Source organism: Ammodytes marinus, assembly GCF_949987685.1.
Source record: "Ammodytes marinus genome assembly, chromosome: 1".
NCBI lineage: Eukaryota > Metazoa > Chordata > Actinopteri > Uranoscopiformes > Ammodytidae > Ammodytes > Ammodytes marinus.
Genome location: NC_137230.1, coordinates 19,929,047 through 19,947,128, shown reverse-complemented (window position 1 = coordinate 19,947,128; position 18,082 = coordinate 19,929,047). Strand labels below are relative to the sequence as shown.

General features: G+C 41.2%; 1 pseudogene across 1 annotated transcript; it reads right to left on the bottom strand.

Moving 5' to 3' along the window:
* Positions 1–52: 52 nt before the first annotated feature.
* Positions 53–17,591, bottom strand: LOC307257045 (homeobox protein aristaless-like 4; annotated as a pseudogene). The gene is made up of 3 exons: positions 17,234–17,591; positions 2,081–2,209; positions 53–373 (listed from the first exon to the last, which is right to left on the bottom strand). The product of its transcript is annotated as a homeobox protein aristaless-like 4 (transcript).
* Positions 17,592–18,082: the final 491 nt, after the last annotated feature.

Below are 18,082 nucleotides of genomic sequence, written 5' to 3'. Positions count from 1 at the left end.
ACATATCAGTGGGTCAGAAAAAGGTCCCCCTGATCCAGCAGGAATCAACACATCATGTGGCCCAAGAAATGGCTGCACTGTGCTCTTTGGCCTTCATGCGCAGGGCGGCGATGGAGGAGGACTTGCGGTCAGGGTCCATGTTGAGATCGTACGTGTTGATGCCTGTAGCCATGCCAGGAGAGCCTCCAAACAGGCTGCCCATGTGAGCCTGGCCCATGTGACCCCCGGGGCTCGGCATGCCCAGGAAATCAGACATGCTGCTGGCAGAGTGGGGGTGAGGGGTCATACACGAAGCCACGGAGTCACAGGGCACCACACAGCCCGGCACGGGAGACGCCCCGCTGCTGCCACCGATCCAAGAAGGGTTCTGAATCTGAAATGGTGGGATGGGAAGTCAATATCTAAGTGATATTTGTTTGTTGATATACGTGGCAAATCACTCTACATTCATACAGCAATCACTTAAACAGCATAACACAGGTTTCCCAGTCATTCAGCTTTGGAGTAATTGCCAGATACAATTTTGAGTATCCCGCTCATTTTTATCCAATCAGTAGACAGAGCGCTATAAGGAGGGGGGTTTCTGTGCCTGTGAATGATGACTCGCTGCTCTCCATCTCTGCACTATCTCAAGGAGACGGCTGCGCAATCACGTGGTCTAGGGAGGGGAATACTAACTGCAGTCACTGAGAAAGTTAGCTAAAAGGACCATATCGCTTACCTCTCCTTTAAAGAGCGTCAGACCATTGACCTCCTTATTGTATGGCTAATCAGACTTTTCTGACAAAGTGAATTAGTCAAATGTCAAACTATTCTTTAAAAAAAGTATTATGTGCATTTGTTGCTGCTGCATTTGCACAACACTAGACCAGGAGCACCCCCCTAGAACCCTGATGTATACTAGAGAAACAATGTTTGGGTTGACGAAAAATGCATTTTGACTTTGAGTTAATGGGCTAAAACAGTGGGTTTCAAACTGTGGGGCGCGCCCCCCTTATGGCAGGGGAGGCGCAGATGAATATGTGTTTTTGATATTAACATCATATTAAACAAATGTAAGTGATCATACAAAAAAGGAATACAATGTTTTGGTCTAGAATAATTAAAAGCCTAATAATTGAATCAGATCATCTGGGAGATAATCCGAGGTTAACTGATCACGTGACGTCACGTTCACGTCCTAGCACAGTGTGTATTGAGTTTATTCAAAAACATTTGGAAATCGGCTTGTCTGTGGAAATAAAGATTTCTGGACAAGAGTTCTTCTGCTTCGTTCCTCTCACTGCATTTAAATGCATTCATTACATTACAGAGAAATATGTCTTGTTAAAGAAAAAGAGCTCCAATCCCAACCCAGAGGACCCTGCATAATAATTTGTTTTAAATTAATATTTTTTATGGAAAATTAATGTGTCATTCTTCAATAGCTTCTAATTCAGCCGACCCAGTGTCTCCAAATTATTTGTTCACACAAAATTCCTCATATTTATCCTCTTAATTTCCCTCTCAAAGTGCACCATATTCATGCATTTCACTTTAAAAAGGCAAAAAAAAATCTCCTGGGGGGGCATACCCCCGCACTCCCCTGGAGGGTCTGGTTCTCCACTGGCTACTATTTTCCCCAGCAGGACATTGGAGGCACTAGCGAAAAAACACTGGTAATACTCAAATATTTGGGCAAGTCTGTCTGCCTATCTTTCTCACTCCGCTGCACACTCAGTCACTACTATCCATGCTTAAAGGAAGCAGGATTAAACCACTGGATTAAGATATTCAAATGTATTTTAAAAAAGCAAAACAAAAACATACTTAGATAAACATTTAAAAAATGTTTAAATAAATTGTTTTAAAACGCACAAAAATGTTTAGAATGTTTCAAAAATATGTTTAAAATGTGTAAAATAGGAACAGAGTTGTTTAAAATGTGTAAAGATCTTTCAAAACACAGGGATTTTGAACTTTTTTTTTGGGGGGGGGGCTCAGCTGAAATTTGTTCTCTGAGGGGGGGCTCACTCTCTCACACTTTGAAAACCCCTGGGCTAAAAGATATCAAACCTGCCGTAAAGCATGCATTCTGTACCTGTGCGTAGTTCTCTGGGCGTGTCAGAAGGGGCAGCTCGTAAGCTGTTGAGAAATGCGTTCGGACCTGCTGCATCTGACCAAAACGCTCCCTTTTCCTCCACTTCGCCCTCCGGTTCTGGAACCACACCTGCAGAGAGAAAACGTCTGAAAGTCGTAAAACTGGCTATATAGTTTTTGTCTGATAGAACAAGGGATTTTTACTTTCATCCAACCAAGTATGCAGTCTTGGTCTTGGGGTCAATGTGAGGTTTAAAATTCAAAGAGAGGGAGTGTAGTGACTTGTAAACCTAAACCCTTTTACAGGAAGTTTCCCCCAAATGTGAAGGAAATAGTACAGATTGTACTCTACGAATCTAAGTATTACTTAAAAAATCACCCCTTGCAGTAGGCTACTGCCAGAAGATGGGAAAAAAATGCTATAAAAACGACAGCAGCAAATCATACTGTAAATGCAAACTTACAGCACACAGTTGCGAGCACATTTCAGAGGCAATGAAATGAATATAGATAAAGGTGTGTTAAAGCCGAGCCAAAGGAACACATCATCTGGTAATTGTACAGAAAAATATAGCCTTTGTAAACACTCTCACCTTTTGCTATTTTGTCCTCTGTCAAGGGCAGCCTTTTTCTCTTGACATAACATTTACTTTAATCTTCTCCGAAATCTAAATCTGGCCTTATTGTTTATTGAAGGCATTATTGTGTTTGAAATACCATCACTGTGTGTGAAAGTAACCCAAACACATTCGTCTCTGATGGGCTTTAGCCCTGACATGGTTTTCTTCAAATCTCCAATTATAATTGTTTGTTATACAGATCTTGACTATCTGATTGTTTCTACCTGACTGGACCAATTATCGCACACATTTAGTAAAAAAAACTTTGTCTCCCCCATCGCTGATTTGTTATCTGCTGCTTTCTATATATGTTCTCTTCCTCATAGACTTTGATATAAATCAAAGGAAGAAATATGTGAAAACTGAAAAGTGAGATGGGATTTTAACTGGGGTTTGTTTGCATTTTCCTTTTTAATTTCCTGGAGCCTGAAGCTCTTGGCTTTGAGATGCTGTCTCTTCCTAAGTTAAAGAAGCACACAGACCAGAGGACATGATCCTTCTTTGCTTGATGTTTTCAGGATCTACAACCCCTAACAAGATCACGGTGTGTCCCTGGAAAGTTGCTTCACCATTTTTATATGCTTGTGAGGTATCTACACTACCCAGCAGCATACAGTGTGACCAACAGCTCTCATCTGCTCGCTGTCTGCTTTTTGCCGAGTCTGTTGGCTATTATGCAGGGAGAGCATATTTTTGTGTTGCACGTACTGCATCGTGACAGTAATTGGTAAAGACCATGACAGCTTAAGTAGCTGGTGGACTTTCAATGAGGCTTTATTTATGTTACAGCCCCAGAGAGAAAGAGCAGAGAAATGCCAAACCGGCCTCGGCAGGAGAGCTGTATGGGGCCGAAAAACACTTTGAAGTGAGAGAGCGGCTCAGAGGATTGATAACCCGCCTCTGCTGTCACTCATGTCAGCTCCCATACCAAAGTGAAAAGGAAAATCCACGGCTGAGCCTGGCTTCAGTTTTCCAACAACCCTACAGCACTAATAATACCATGGAAACACCCATTACCATCCTTGTTGTTCAATGTGAGTTCTAGAGAGGGGTGACACAAAAATATATAAATGGTGCAAATGTAATATGATTGTTTTTGCTCTGCTATTCACTGACATGTTATACCAAGACTCTACTATTTTTTTTTTGTGCATTTTAACATAAAAGTCTTTGATATAATATGAACACTTTAGGTGATGTTTTCAGGATTTATTTACAGCTTAAATGTCATACATCTAGTCTCAATCCATTGTGAACCAATTTATATATTCAACTGTCATTGTTAGGAGGACCAGAATTAACAATGTTTTCATTAGTGCTTAAACTCATGACTCAATTAACAGGTCAATTTAGTCCATGAATCAGAATTAGTAACATGTTATTGAAAAAAAGGCCCATAACAATTTTCAGAAGCCTAAGTGTAATGTTCATATCAAAACTGAAAAACATTCTCTTTAGTATTACAAATCCGTCCCAATTAAGAAGCGGAAACCAGCGACTATTTGGCGTTTTTGCTTGTGAAATGACAAAAAAATTTAATTGATTATCAAATATGTAGTCTGTTTTTATTCAGTTTTTTTTCGACTGTCGAAATCTGACAAATTCTTTTGGGAGCCTGACTTAGATAAGCAGTATATCAAAGTTTATTTTCAGTTGGCTTTTTAAAATCTTCTTGGTTTAGGAAATGGTATAATATTTTCATAAAATGATCCTGTGATTGAATGAACCATAGTCTCCTTCCTAACTGGTCAAATCTTTTGTTAACTGTTTGGATCTATAAACTCGTATCAACACCTGTGTTTTCCTGGTAATCTTCACATGTCAGATGCCATCTCGGCTGTCTGAGCTCTCTTATAGAAAAAGGCAAATCTGAGAAATGTCTTGTTATTGGAACCCCGACCCCTTCACCCTTGACCTTCCGATGTATCCGTGGTGCATATGACTCGGATCTGAACTTATTTTCTCCCTTTGAAAGACTCAGACTGAAAAAGCAAACAACCCCAGATTCTTAAGTTTTTTTTTTAAACTGAAAGTCCCCTGTTTTGCTGGGGTGAGGACCATCAGACGGTATGGTGTAATATTGCTCTCCTCAGAAATACACTCTCATACTTCAAGCGTTTTCTAGATTTTGTATTTAAACAAGAAAAATGGTTGATGTAAACTTTTCAGCAGCAGTTTAGGTCTTTTCTGAACTTCTTTTTTTCACTCCAGACGCAGAATTTTATGAGCTGTGAGTCCTTTTGCGTGTGAATGACCTGAACAAAGTACAGAGCCCTGTTCTCTGACTGACTAGGCATCTCGTGTCTTTTATCTTTTTAACTTGAGTGTTTAAGAGGGCCGCTGGGAGAGCCGACGGCTGTAAAGCTGCATCCATGTGAAGCAGGCAGGACTGTGATACTATGAGCTGAGCGGCAGAGCCTCAAGAGCCTCGGGGGTTGAGTTATAACCCTGCGGCTGCACAGACTTCCTCTGTTTCACTCCAACACTTTTCCTGGTCATTGTTCCTGGCTCGTCATGCTGTCAAGGATTGGTTTTAATCGAGCTCTCATCTCATCACATGTGCGGCACTGGCACACAACAAAACGAAAAAATTAAGCCAAAATTTATCTTTGCACTAGTATTAATAAAACACTATACTAAATATGCCTCAAAAATGCAAAATATTCAGACATGATTTGAAACATAAAACAGTCACTTGCTCAAAGCTCATGGGAAGGGTTTCACACCTACCCTGGACGCCACAGCAGGGACACATTCTTGTCTGAACAGCATGTTAATGAAAGAAAAACACAGAAAATCCAGGGGATTTGCTAGGCCATGGTGCACACATGCACATACGTGCATAAATGGTGGCGGCTTCTCTCTGTGTTTGCCAATGTTTAAATGTATTACAGCAGTCATGACCGCATTGTATGTAAATCAGGCCAGAAGGTCACCGAGAGGGTTTCAGTCAGACGGTTGTTGTATGCCGCGGGCTTTGCTTATACCAGCAGAACTAAAATCACAAATTCAGGAAACCAAACGGCTCAGGTACAAAGAACAAGGCCACTGAGACGATCCCGTCGACGCGCCACAAGTCTCCCTGAATGTCAACGAAAGTCTGCTCTCCTTAAAGTGCACATATGAGGCCCAGGCAGCTCAAAGCTCAGCCCCATGGGCCCCTTGGCCTCTGTCAGCTCCCACTCCCCCCTCACCCACTGTCTCCCCTCAACTCCCACATTACCAGATAAATCTCTCATGTTGTTTTGCGAGTGACGTTATCTCTGCAGAGCTGCAGATGTTGAAGGATCCATTAGGTTGTGTTGTTAAAACACAAAGAGTTCCTTTTTACTTCTTACCAGAACCACTGTGAACTTTTAAAAACTAAACCTCAGTCTTTTATTAGAAATATGACGTTGTTGTTAGTTTGTGTCTCCATTTATAGATCTATCAGCTGTGTTATTTTTCTCATTTGGCTGAGTATGAGATTCGCCCAAAACATTGTTGTCGCATCTTGCTTTACCTGCACACGGGCTTCAGTCAGGTCCGTCCTGAGTGCCAGTTGTTCCCGGGCGTAGACGTCAGGATAGTGCGTCTTCTGGAAAACCTTCTCCAGCTCTTCCAGCTGGTAGCTTGTGAAGGTTGTGCGGTTGCGCCTCTTCTTGCCCTTGTTGCTTTCGCTGGCATCACCCTTGTCCAGAGGGCTTGACAAGTCTGTTCCCGGTGGCCTATCAGAGGCTGCCTTCACGCCCTGATCCTTCGCGGCCAGGTAGCTGGTATCCATTCCAGGTGGGTCGGAGTCCGGGGCCAAATCAGAGTCTGTCAGGCCTGAACTGTCTTTACCTGCAGGCACAGGAAGGGGAGGATAATAATTACAAGAGGTTTATGTTTTCCAAATTTGATCAGGATTGAAAGGATAGAATAAGAAGAGATCTTTGTAGTGATTTGTAGATGTGTTACCCTCTAACTGAAGATGCACATAAAAGATGAACAATAAAAGAAAGTATGAAGATCAGTACATGATGTTATAACTTGGCTATCAAATACACAATCTGTCACTCTCAGTGTGCAGCATATACAAGTATAGTCAGACAGATGCACATGTAACACATTATGTTCTACTGATAGTCGTTCATTTTGAAGTGATTTAAGTCATGTGTGCGGGATCTTCAGATGAATAAGACAATAAAGAGAACAGCTATTTCTATTGACACTTCAAAGATCCTCAACTCCCTCTTTTTGGTTTCCTAATATGAAACAAAACAGAGTTTAATGTCTTCACAAAAAATACAGTTGCTTTGCATACATAAAATGTGAACGCATAAGTGACTGCTACTGGAATATAAATGCTGAAAGAGTATCTGCATTACTGAGCATCTAATTCAGCTCAACACTATCACTTGACTCTAGGGGTAAATTCATTACTGGTAGGATCAGCGCAATAATTCATGGGGTTTGATGGGGTGGAACAAAGGCATTTCTCGCTCTTTGTGAGGAAATTCTGTGACAGTTGTGAAATCTGTTGGCACGCAGCACAGAGTGTGTTGACTTGTTTCTCTATGAGCCTGAGTAATGGATGGCCTGGATCACTGGCTGCTCAAAGCATCCCGTCGTATGGACCGTAGATCATCTGTTGATATGCTCGGGAACAGACACCCTGGCCATAATGTGAGACTGAGAGAAAGTTGCTGATCTTTATTAAATGCACACCCTCCTCATCCACCTTGTACCCTCTGATCCAACACGTCACACACACAAACACACACACACACACGCGCGCAGGCGCGCATGCACTGGCACATGCACTCACACTGTTTGTTTATCAATTCTGCATTTGGTGGAGGGCTATCATGTGGCTGTAAAGTCACCTGGCAGCAAGACTGTCACAGTTAATTAGTTTGGGAATTCTTTTTAGCCACGAAAAAAAAGAAAGCTGCATCGTTGTACTCTATCTTTCCCTCTGTCACACACATACACACACACACACACACACACACACACACACACACACACACACACACACACACACACACACACACACACACACACACACACTTGCTTTCTTTATAGCTGCAGCTTAAGTAAAACCTCAAGCAGCCGTCTGATCATACATTTCCGCAGCCATGTCCCTGCCAGTGTTCTTGTCTGACCTGGCAGCTCTATTCGTCCTGATGCTGCCCTTTGCCAATTTGTGCCCACATATTTTGATCAATACAAATCCACATTGTGGAGGTCATATAGGCGTTTGGTTTCACCCAGCTTAATGAGGCCCCGCAATGGCCTCCCCTCTCTGGCTCGGTCTAGTGGCGACTCACAGCCCTGCACCTCCCCGCTCCCTCCATACCATCTGAGGAAGAGTTATTTTCAGGATGGAGGACGTCTTTGCTCATCTGCCCATCCAACCATTTGTCAAGTTAGAAACAGGAGGTGTTGTGTTCATGTGAGCTCCGTGTGCAATTCTCAGTTCTCTGTCAGCACGCAGGATCACCCACCCACACCCTCAGCTCACGACCATGTTGGGTAATGTGCTGCAAGGTGAGGTGAATGGATAGCTTGCCTTCCTCTCTCTCTCTCTCTCTCTCTCTCTCTCTCTCTCTCTCTCTCACACACACACACACACACACACACACACACACACACACACACACACACACACACACACACACACACACACACACACACACACACACACACCAACACATACAACTATGTTATAAATTATAGTTCCAAGAGGGCACCAGGATGTTTAAAATAGGTAATCTAATGGATATATGTGCTCTGTAATATATCTTAACAAGTATCCCTCTGTTATTTCTGTACAAATGTATTTATTAGATTTTTAGCTATATATTTGATTGTGCCTATTTTTTATTGTATTGTCATTATGCGACCTTTGACCCTCCCTCCTCACAGTGTCATATGACACAACTGTACTACTGTTATTTCATTCAATTTGAGCTATGTAAGCTCTAACTTTGGTTTTGTAGATTCTTTTTAAAAATATTGGATTTTGTACGAAAGAAGAATACCTGCTTTCTGTGTCAGTTTTACGGTCAACTTGATGTGATTTTGTTTTTTGATAAAATACAAAAAATGTCCACTGGTGGATGGAGAATGTTACGTGCAACCGGCGTCAGCCTGGTTAATATGAAGCTCTTCAGGACACATGTATTTTATTTTACTGCAGTATTGTAGACTACTAAAGGAAGAGTATTGTAAGATCTAAACCATTGCCTATAAAGAACCGATATCAAAACAATACTTAAATGTACTTTAAATACATTGTTTTAGGAATAAACTTAAAAAATATATTTTTCATCTTGCAGTAGAAGACGAGGAATAGCTGTACAAGACATTAATAAGTACAACATCTACGTATATAAACATCAGTACTCGTGCTACAAACACACAGATGTTACCAAAAACTTTTTGGGTTTGATGATCAAGTCTATTGTCTCACAGACCAAGTTTTAACCACTCCAACTTAAGCACTTGAGCAACTTGAGCTGTACATGCAGAAGCAAAATAAAAATGCTGTGCTGATTTTATTTTGTTCTATCGGCTTTGCAAGAAGGGGATAGAACCTGTCTTGCTATAGAGTCTGCATTCTGTAATATGTGTCTGAATAACCATGTATTAGACCAGATGCATTTCAGCTCTGCACTATTCAATGAACACTGTGCTGGGAATGGACTGTGGATGGGGGAGCCACCATGTTTTGGTGGCAGGCCGCTCACTGGGGGTCTAACGCCCGCAACATTTCCTCGCTGTCCATGACTAACAAATCCTGTTAGGTTTGATGGGAGCAAAATGTGTTTTATCCCCGCATAAATACCCTCTGTGTATTTCATCATAATTCCCTGGCCTGCACCCACAGTCCCCACAAGGCGCAAGCTGTCAGGCTGTATGAAATCATTGAGGCCTCTCGCTGATCAAAGGCCATTGTTTATATCGCGTGTCATTGAGTTTTTTTAAGCCGGACCGGGATATTGTGACAATCTCCTGCTTGTTATCCATGCGATCTGCTGTAGCTGTGAGGCTCGCCAACACTGCCTAAGGTGAACAGCAGTGTGCTCCCCTGCTGGGAACACCATATGTATGAAGAACATAGGAATGCCTCACTGTGAACAATGCCTGTCATATATAATCTCAGGGAAGAAATGAGGTAGGAAGGAGTGACTAGGAAAAACACATGCTGCATCAAAGCATCTTTCTCAATGCTCATTGGAACAATTGCATTTTTCTTTTATAAACCAAAAGACAATATAGCTTACACCTGCACTACTGTACTAGCCTACATCTACTGTCTTCAAGTACGTCCCAACCATACAGAACAACACAAGTCTATATTTTCACATGCAACATACAAACAACTGGTATTTATTTGAACAAAGTTGTACGTCACATGCAATGATATTGGTTTTTCAATATTGTAGTCTTCCTGTTAGTATATCAGCGCTAAAATGATGTTCCTGTGAGTCAGACACTCGGCTTGGTGAAGCTATTAATTCACAGTTGAAAATGAGGGGGCAACATCAAAGTGCAATTTAACTGGCCTTAAAGCGACAGGGCACCTTCCCTGCTTCTTTATGGACTGGGATGACAGGGGTCAGCTCACAGTGTTAAGAGGAAATGCCATAAATTACGCACCACACAGTGACTGAGAGAGATTAACAACACATCGCTTTAAACTGAAAGAGAAATAGTAGAGGGAAAACGTCAACAGTGGGGAGAGAGAAACCATTGAAAAGAAAAGAGAAAACACACTAAAATGAAGGAAAAACAGTGGAAAAGAAACGTGCGAGCAAAGCATTTATTTGTGTGTTTCGTGGGGTTGGCCTGCAATGTAACGGGGATATTTGAACAGTGGATAACTCCTAAATCTTTTCTTTTCTTTATGATTTATCCAATAAAATGTAAAAAAGTGTAAAATTTTAGCACTGACAGGTTCGATGCTGGTGCATAAATGGTGATGTTACCTACTTACTTATTTTACTTACTACTTCTGATGTTTGAGGTACATTTGCTGATGACATGTTTGTACTTATCCTTTTGAAGCAGGACCTCTGTGTAATGGAATTTTTTAAATATTGTATAGCCTATATTTCTCAAACATACAATGACTGATTTTTGGGGCATGTGTGGGCAATGGAAAAAACAAACATTGATTTAGGTTGATATGGTAAACTTGTAACGCATCCAGCAGTTATGGAGAAATATTAGCGTTTATCTGGAGTTGTGTTTGTTGACACCTAGTCAATGTTCATCCAATATTATGTTATCTCTTAATGCTCTGTTTTTGGTCTCCACTTAGCCGCTGCTTAGTTGGTTTGTCAATTTAGTCAATTGTACACAAGGCACATTGAAATAAGTATTTTACAGATCACCAACAAGGTTTCCAGGTTTCCACTTCGGAGGGGGTCAGAACGCAGGGTTTGTGTTTGGAAGGTAGAAAAACAATCACGACAACGCAAGTGCAAATGCGAATGAAAACGGTAAAGTTTGGGGCCGGAAGGCAAAGCAACATGCTGAAATGCTCTGTACAGGAGAAATGGCGCGGAATACTCAGGTGATAATTGAATGTAGGTTCATCAATTTGACTAGTGCCCTCATTGTCACATTGTTTTAATGTTGCCGTTTGATACATTATCATCAAAAAAGAGCAACAGTATTACAGTCCCTTTATTAGTGAAGGATATTCTTCTGACACTGCTGAAGATGCGGTTAAAGTTTCTTTGACCCGCTGTTCCTGAACATTAACCTTGTTCAAATAACACGACTATGAATAGCTTGACACTATATTTGCTTGGTGTGGTGTCAGGTGCAATCATCAAAACATTTTGTGACAATACACACACCTACATATTCTAAACACACACACACACACCCACACACACCCACACACCCAGACACAAACACGCATGCATTGACACGCACACACAGACACACACACACACACACACACACACACACACACACACACACACACACACACACACACACACACACACACACACACACACACACACACACACACACACGGCCTAAGTGCATTTTCAGATCACCGCTGAGATTTGGAAACAGTCAACGTTTCTCAAAGACAGAAACCCAGCACATCACTTTTTTTTGTGTTGTGTTTTTTTTTATACAGAAAGTTTTCGTTTGTGACCATGTGATAGGTAGCCATGCACTTTGAAATCCAACTCTGCTGACTGAGCGGAGCGACGATCCATCTCAGCAGGCCGTGCAAAAATTCACAGACTGTGAAAGAAAGGGGGGAAAAAAATCCATAAAGCCTTAGACTGATAAATCACCTCTCACGCACGCTTTGTCTCCCTTGCACCCTCCCCTCCTATGTGTCTCCCACCAGCTCTCTTCCAAGTGGTTCTGTCAGACCTTGGAGCTAAACAGAATGTCTTGTGTTTTTGTTGTGGATCGAAAGGGAACATTCCATGTGAGTGGGAAAAACTTTGCTGGAGTGCAGTTGTGTGTGCCCGCACGCACCGCACATACTGGCGATGAATACTTTGCTGGGAAACTCACTTAACTAAATGCAAAGTCACTTCTTCCTATCATTGGACACAGGGACAGAAAATACTGTATGAATATTCACACAATCCAGTAGACTAGAGTTTTGAATCACAACTCACTATCCGTGGAATGATCAATGATAATTGGCAAATGGCATTAATACAACTGTTGAGTCACACGAAAAATCTTATTAAATAATGATTTAAGGCCTATTTGTACACTGAAGAATACATTAGGAAATGTAAGACTGGTAAACTACAAACTACTGTGCAAACTAGTGCAAGTGAACTGCACATAAGTTGCATTTGGGTGAAAAGTCACCAGAGTTTAAGAAATCAAATGACACACACACACACACACACACACACACACACACACACAACAGGTAAAAGTAAAAAAAAAAATTAATCTGTGATATGTTTACATGACACGGCGACAAAGAGAGACCCTGCTGCTGCTCTCACTCGGCCATGCAAACTGAGCCTAATGTAAATTGCCCTGCCAAACTTTTAGCTAAATGGTAAAATGATCCTGAGTCCTTGTCACCTCCACTCATGTCACTGGCTCGCTGCAGTGTGCCTCAGTTGTTCTGGGATGCCTGGCTGGTTCCCATTACTCCCTGTTGTAACCAATCAGCGCACACGGCCATTACGGGGAGGCTGTAATGGTCGCTCGGTTAAAGATGGCGAAGGGACAAAGAGGGTAGGTCATGGGAGTGGACAACAAAGTCTCACTAGCCAGTGCCATCACACATTGAAGCTGCCTTTTATTTCATCAAATTACACCAGCAGTGTGTGTTTTATTGATGCAAAGATGTCATTACTCTGCACTATCTAAGTCACTCTCAAAGACCAAAGAGTTATAAAAGTCAAAATGACATAATAATTTTGCCTATAAAGGCTAATATTTAAGACATTAGTGTAGCATCCTTTGTCTTACTGGAGTATGAAATGTTCAACATCTAAAACTGGATACCAAATGTTGCAAAGTAGTCTGTGTTGACGCCATAGAGTTTGAATGAGGAGGTTTGTAATGGATTTGCTCTGCTTTGTGCACGCAGTGACAGACGAGGGCATGACAGTCAGGGTTAAAGGTCAGCACCTTAAGACAGCGAGAGGAGACACGGACACATCAAAACAAGAGGAAGTGTGCTGTCTCTGCAGGATCACACAGATGCTTATAGACTTCATTGTCCCTCTACAATTTGACCAATTTCAAATTATTACAGCGTATATTAGTATACATATAATTCAATGTTTGGTGGCAAGCGTGACTTTTCAAACAAGTTGAACACCTCTTTAACTTAAGTATACTTTTTAAAGCATTTACTTTAATGGAGTATTTCCATTTTCATTTCATTTATTAAGGCTCACGGCCATAGCACATGGCATGGAGCACCAATTCCAATGTAAATATTACAATAATAAACAAGCATTCCAATCCATTTCATTCTTTCAACTGTATTTAACATTTAACTTAAGGTGAATTACTGTACTATTTACTTTATTGCATCCGTTTGAAGTCTGTGACTTTGAAAATGAAGATTTTGCATGCAAAAGATATGATCGGTTAATAAAATAGTGATCTGGATGAAACTTCTCACTATGATAACATTAAAATGCTGCTGAATGCCAATCCAAAAGTAACAGTCTGAAATGATGCCTTTGATGACCTTCTGCATGATGACTTCTTTTACTTTTGATACTTTAAGTACTTTTTGCTGATGTTTCTGTAAAATGGTAAATTCAGGACTTTCACTCATACTAGAGTAGTTTTTTACACTTTTGTATTCTTCCACAACTGTTTTTTTATAGTCAGTTGTCATGTTACTTCTCAAGGCAGCCTACCAACAGTATTTCTCAACCCACACTGCTTTGTCCGCCTCTTCTAACACATTTTCTTTCAGTGTCAATCACTTTGACACTGTCCATGCTCCATGAGCTGCCCTTATGAATTCACCTAACTGCATGATTGGCAATGTGTTGAGTAGGTACAATATAAACTGTGTATAGTGACTCTAAATGTATGTTAATGTTCCTTTGACAGACATGCTGTTTTCCATAGGCCAAAAAAATAGTTGGCAAGCCTTCACTTCAGAAATGCTCTCAGACCAGTCATCACATTACCTTTGACTAAACGGATCAAGCCACACATAAAAACAACAGTCATTCCCTGATAATATGAAACTACCCTGCGAATGTCTCAAATACAATGTTTGATAATAAAAAAAGGGGAAAAGAAGAAGAACTGAGACTTAGAGTAAAATACACCCAGCATTTTCCCAATAAACACATCAGGAATCGTTTATCATTGTTTTCTCCAAAGCTATGAGTTCAGCATATCTTACTGCTGCCTTCAATTTATGTGCAGTCAGAGCAGAGGTGGTAAAGAAGTCAGTAAAAAGATTGGTTAACTAGAGCCTCCAGTCAGGTGACAAGCACAAGGAAAATAGCGTTCACTCCCAACGAATTTCGATCATTTTGATGGCCATAATTTAGGCCCATAAAGCCTGTGCATCAATACGAATTTAATTTGTAATTATATTATGAAAAGTCGCTATCGTCCGGTTTTAGAATACATGTGTTTAAAAAATCGTATAAATATAGAAAGATAATATCTCATATAACGAGTCAGAAAAGTTAAATCAGGTTTAATCTCTGAGGGCCAAGTTACCGTGAGCAGGGAAATAAAGGCAAACCGAGAGGTTGACATCTGAGTCGCATTATTGCCTGAGCTCCTCTTGTCTGTAGCGGCGGGATGTTTTTCCCTTGCTTTCTTCACTGTGAATCCGGTCGTTGTTACACGATGCTCATTGTTGTGAAAGAAGAGCGCCTGCTTTGTGAATAAACCTGACCCGCCTGCACCGACATGCTTCACTGTATAAGTCTCAGCCCATACTGGTAAAATTAAATAAAGTAAGAAGAAAAAAACTAATAAAAACAATATATTTTTTTAAATCTACATTTTACCTATAACTCAGCCCTTCATGCGCACATAGGGATCTGCTGCCAATTTGAGCTCACGCACCAGGTTGAGCGTATTTAAGCATGTTAAGAAATCGTACAAACTTATTTTAATATTATCATATTAAGAGCATTTGCTTAAACAAAATTATTCCTTTCCTTAGTGTCTTCTCTATGGCTAATAGTGTGGTTTATTTACAGCGTGGTATAACTTTTTTTGTTTTGTATCATCTAGATTTACCGGATCTGTGTCAAGGTTAATAGGTAATAAAAACTTAACAGCCATTATAAAAGACCCGTGTGATCCTTTGAGAAGATTGATCTCCGTTATTGACGTTTTGGAGCTGTAAAGGCCTTTTTCTGCAGGCCCATTTCCAAAAACTGTCAAAACATCCCTTAAGTACTTCCACTAAACATTTCAGCGTGATACTGATGGACAAGCAGCTCGTGTAGCCTTCAGGAAAGATGACATGCATACTAACAATGTAAATGTAGGCCTACTTATTAGACCGATAGGCCTATTATTATTGAAATCACAGGTCATTGTTTCAGGGAATTAAACATGACGAATCCTTGATTTTGTATAATTATGATTGTTATACACTTTGTTAAGAAGTGATTTCAATAGCGTTTTTTTTGGGGGGAGGGAGGATGGTTCGGGACTATAGTCGAATGCTCATCCTTCAAGTGTTTTATCATTATTTGATTCGCCTGTTTACAACAATACTATCCAGAACACTTTCAATATGCAATGAGAAAGAGAGAGAGCCCTCAGGCTCTGTGACTTTATTACAGATATCCTATATCCAGACATGCTTCAATTGTGCACATACCAAAACCAGACAGTCTGATTTTAAACTGTGTGTTAAAAATGTATATTTTTTTACTGAAGACACTTAAATCCGGCTTGAAGATTTTAATAAAAGGTATCAGTGGAAAAGCCCATAAATGTAATAAGAAGTCGCGTTGCTCCCCGCTTTGTTTTATTTAAATCTCTTGGTTTCAGTCGTTTTATTCTTCTCACGTGGCGGTGACCCAAAGATGAACACCAGAATTAAATCTGGAATAAGATAGAGAGGATTTATTATCATAATATCAAATATTGGTATTATTTTGTGCGCGTGTTAACTTGTCTCCAAAGATTTAGGAGGTAAGAGGGATAGCTGATGTCAGTTTGTCCAACTTTGAATTCACCTAAAGCTTTTTTTTATACTCCAGTTTTCAACATTGCATCCTGTGTGTTTCAGGTTAAGGGGGGAATAATTCCTGGTGGGGGAGAACAACTCAAATTAATGACGCTTCAAAGTAGCCGCCTGCGTAAACCAGGGTCAACGTTTTATTTACACCTTCATCATTCAGCCATTACAGAAGCGTCCCCGCGCAATTAAATCTAATTGGAGCCAATCAGACGGCGCAATGAAATGAAAATAGTATCAGTTTGGAGCTCACTATTTGTGCCATCTGAAAACGTGTTAATTCAATTGTCCGACTCAGTTCCAATATTAAGGATTGTAATGCAGATTATCGCATTAAATGCGCCCTAATTTAATTTTGATGGCCAAAGGGACAATTTGATAGTCGGCTAGATTATGCCTCTTCTTAACCGTGTTACGCACATAACTGCAGGGCCATGTCGTTACGAGCTGGGATGTCCTGTGTGCTGCTGCTGCTGCAGGAGAAAAAAGTTTGCAGATGCTTCTTTACGCAAGAAGAGACAGGAAGAAAAAACTAACAAAATACTAAACAAACGTATTCTCAAAAGAACCGAAGCATTTGAAATAATTTCGGAATCATGATTTTATAAGTCGGGCAGTAAAGAGAATATTAATGATCAGCCACGACACGTCTCAACTCACTGACTCACGGAAGCACATTTGGACATTTTACGCGTCTGTGCCATTCAGTGCCATCGAAAGTTCCAAACCGCAGACAGACTGACAATTCATCTGCGCAGGTAAAGCAAATGATCAGAAACAAAACTCAATGCAGAACAACATCCTCATAAATAGTTTTAACTCAATCATCTTGAAGTGTGTTTTCCCCCTCCTTAGGCTTACTCACCATAGCACGGGATGAGCGCTCCGTTGTGTCCGCTCTCTTGGTGAAGTTTGCCCTCCTCGGGGGGTGTTTTGCAAGAAGACCTCTGCGAGTAGAGGTGGTATTTGCTGAAAGCGCCTTGCCCAGCTGCGGCGGCATCCAATGACTGGCACTCCTGCTGCTGGAAGGGGCTCCTGGACTTTTCTCCGTAAGCCTGACCTTTGCTGGCCACGAAGGCTGCAGGGCTGTATTTGGTGTCAGTGGTTGGGAATGTCCTAAAGTGGTCCGTGTGGTGATGATCCCTACCTTGCGCTGCAGAGGGGCTATAATATGAATCCATGGATGTCATATCGCTGTATGAAACGCAGGTCCCGGCGTTCATGCCTAAAAGAGTCAAGGGGAGAAAAAGACCAAAACACACTCTCTCTCTCTCTCTCTCTCTCTCTCTCTCTCTCTCTCTCTCCTTCCCTCTCTTGGAAAGGGAAGCACGGGTACCCCCCTCTTCTCCCTCTGTACCTCACACAGATGAACACACACACATAAACACGCAGGCACGCAGAGGCCGTATAGCGCACACCAGAGAAAGCACTGCAGCTGGGTTTGGTTATAAAACGATTCAGATCTTTTCCAGGAACCACTGTCGTTGACCAAACACTCCAAAACTCCCCCTCAGGTTTGAGGAGAGTAACACAAACCCGTGTTTCCTCAGAGGATGGGTCCCAGATCTCTTGGCTCCAAGAACTCTCTCTCTCCCAAGTGAATATGCTGATGACACGAACGAGTTAGGTCGCTTATTATCTGAAGAAAAAGAGGGGGGTAAAGTTTGTAAAATAGGGGCGGGGGGCTTAACACATGACATTAATGCAATTTGGA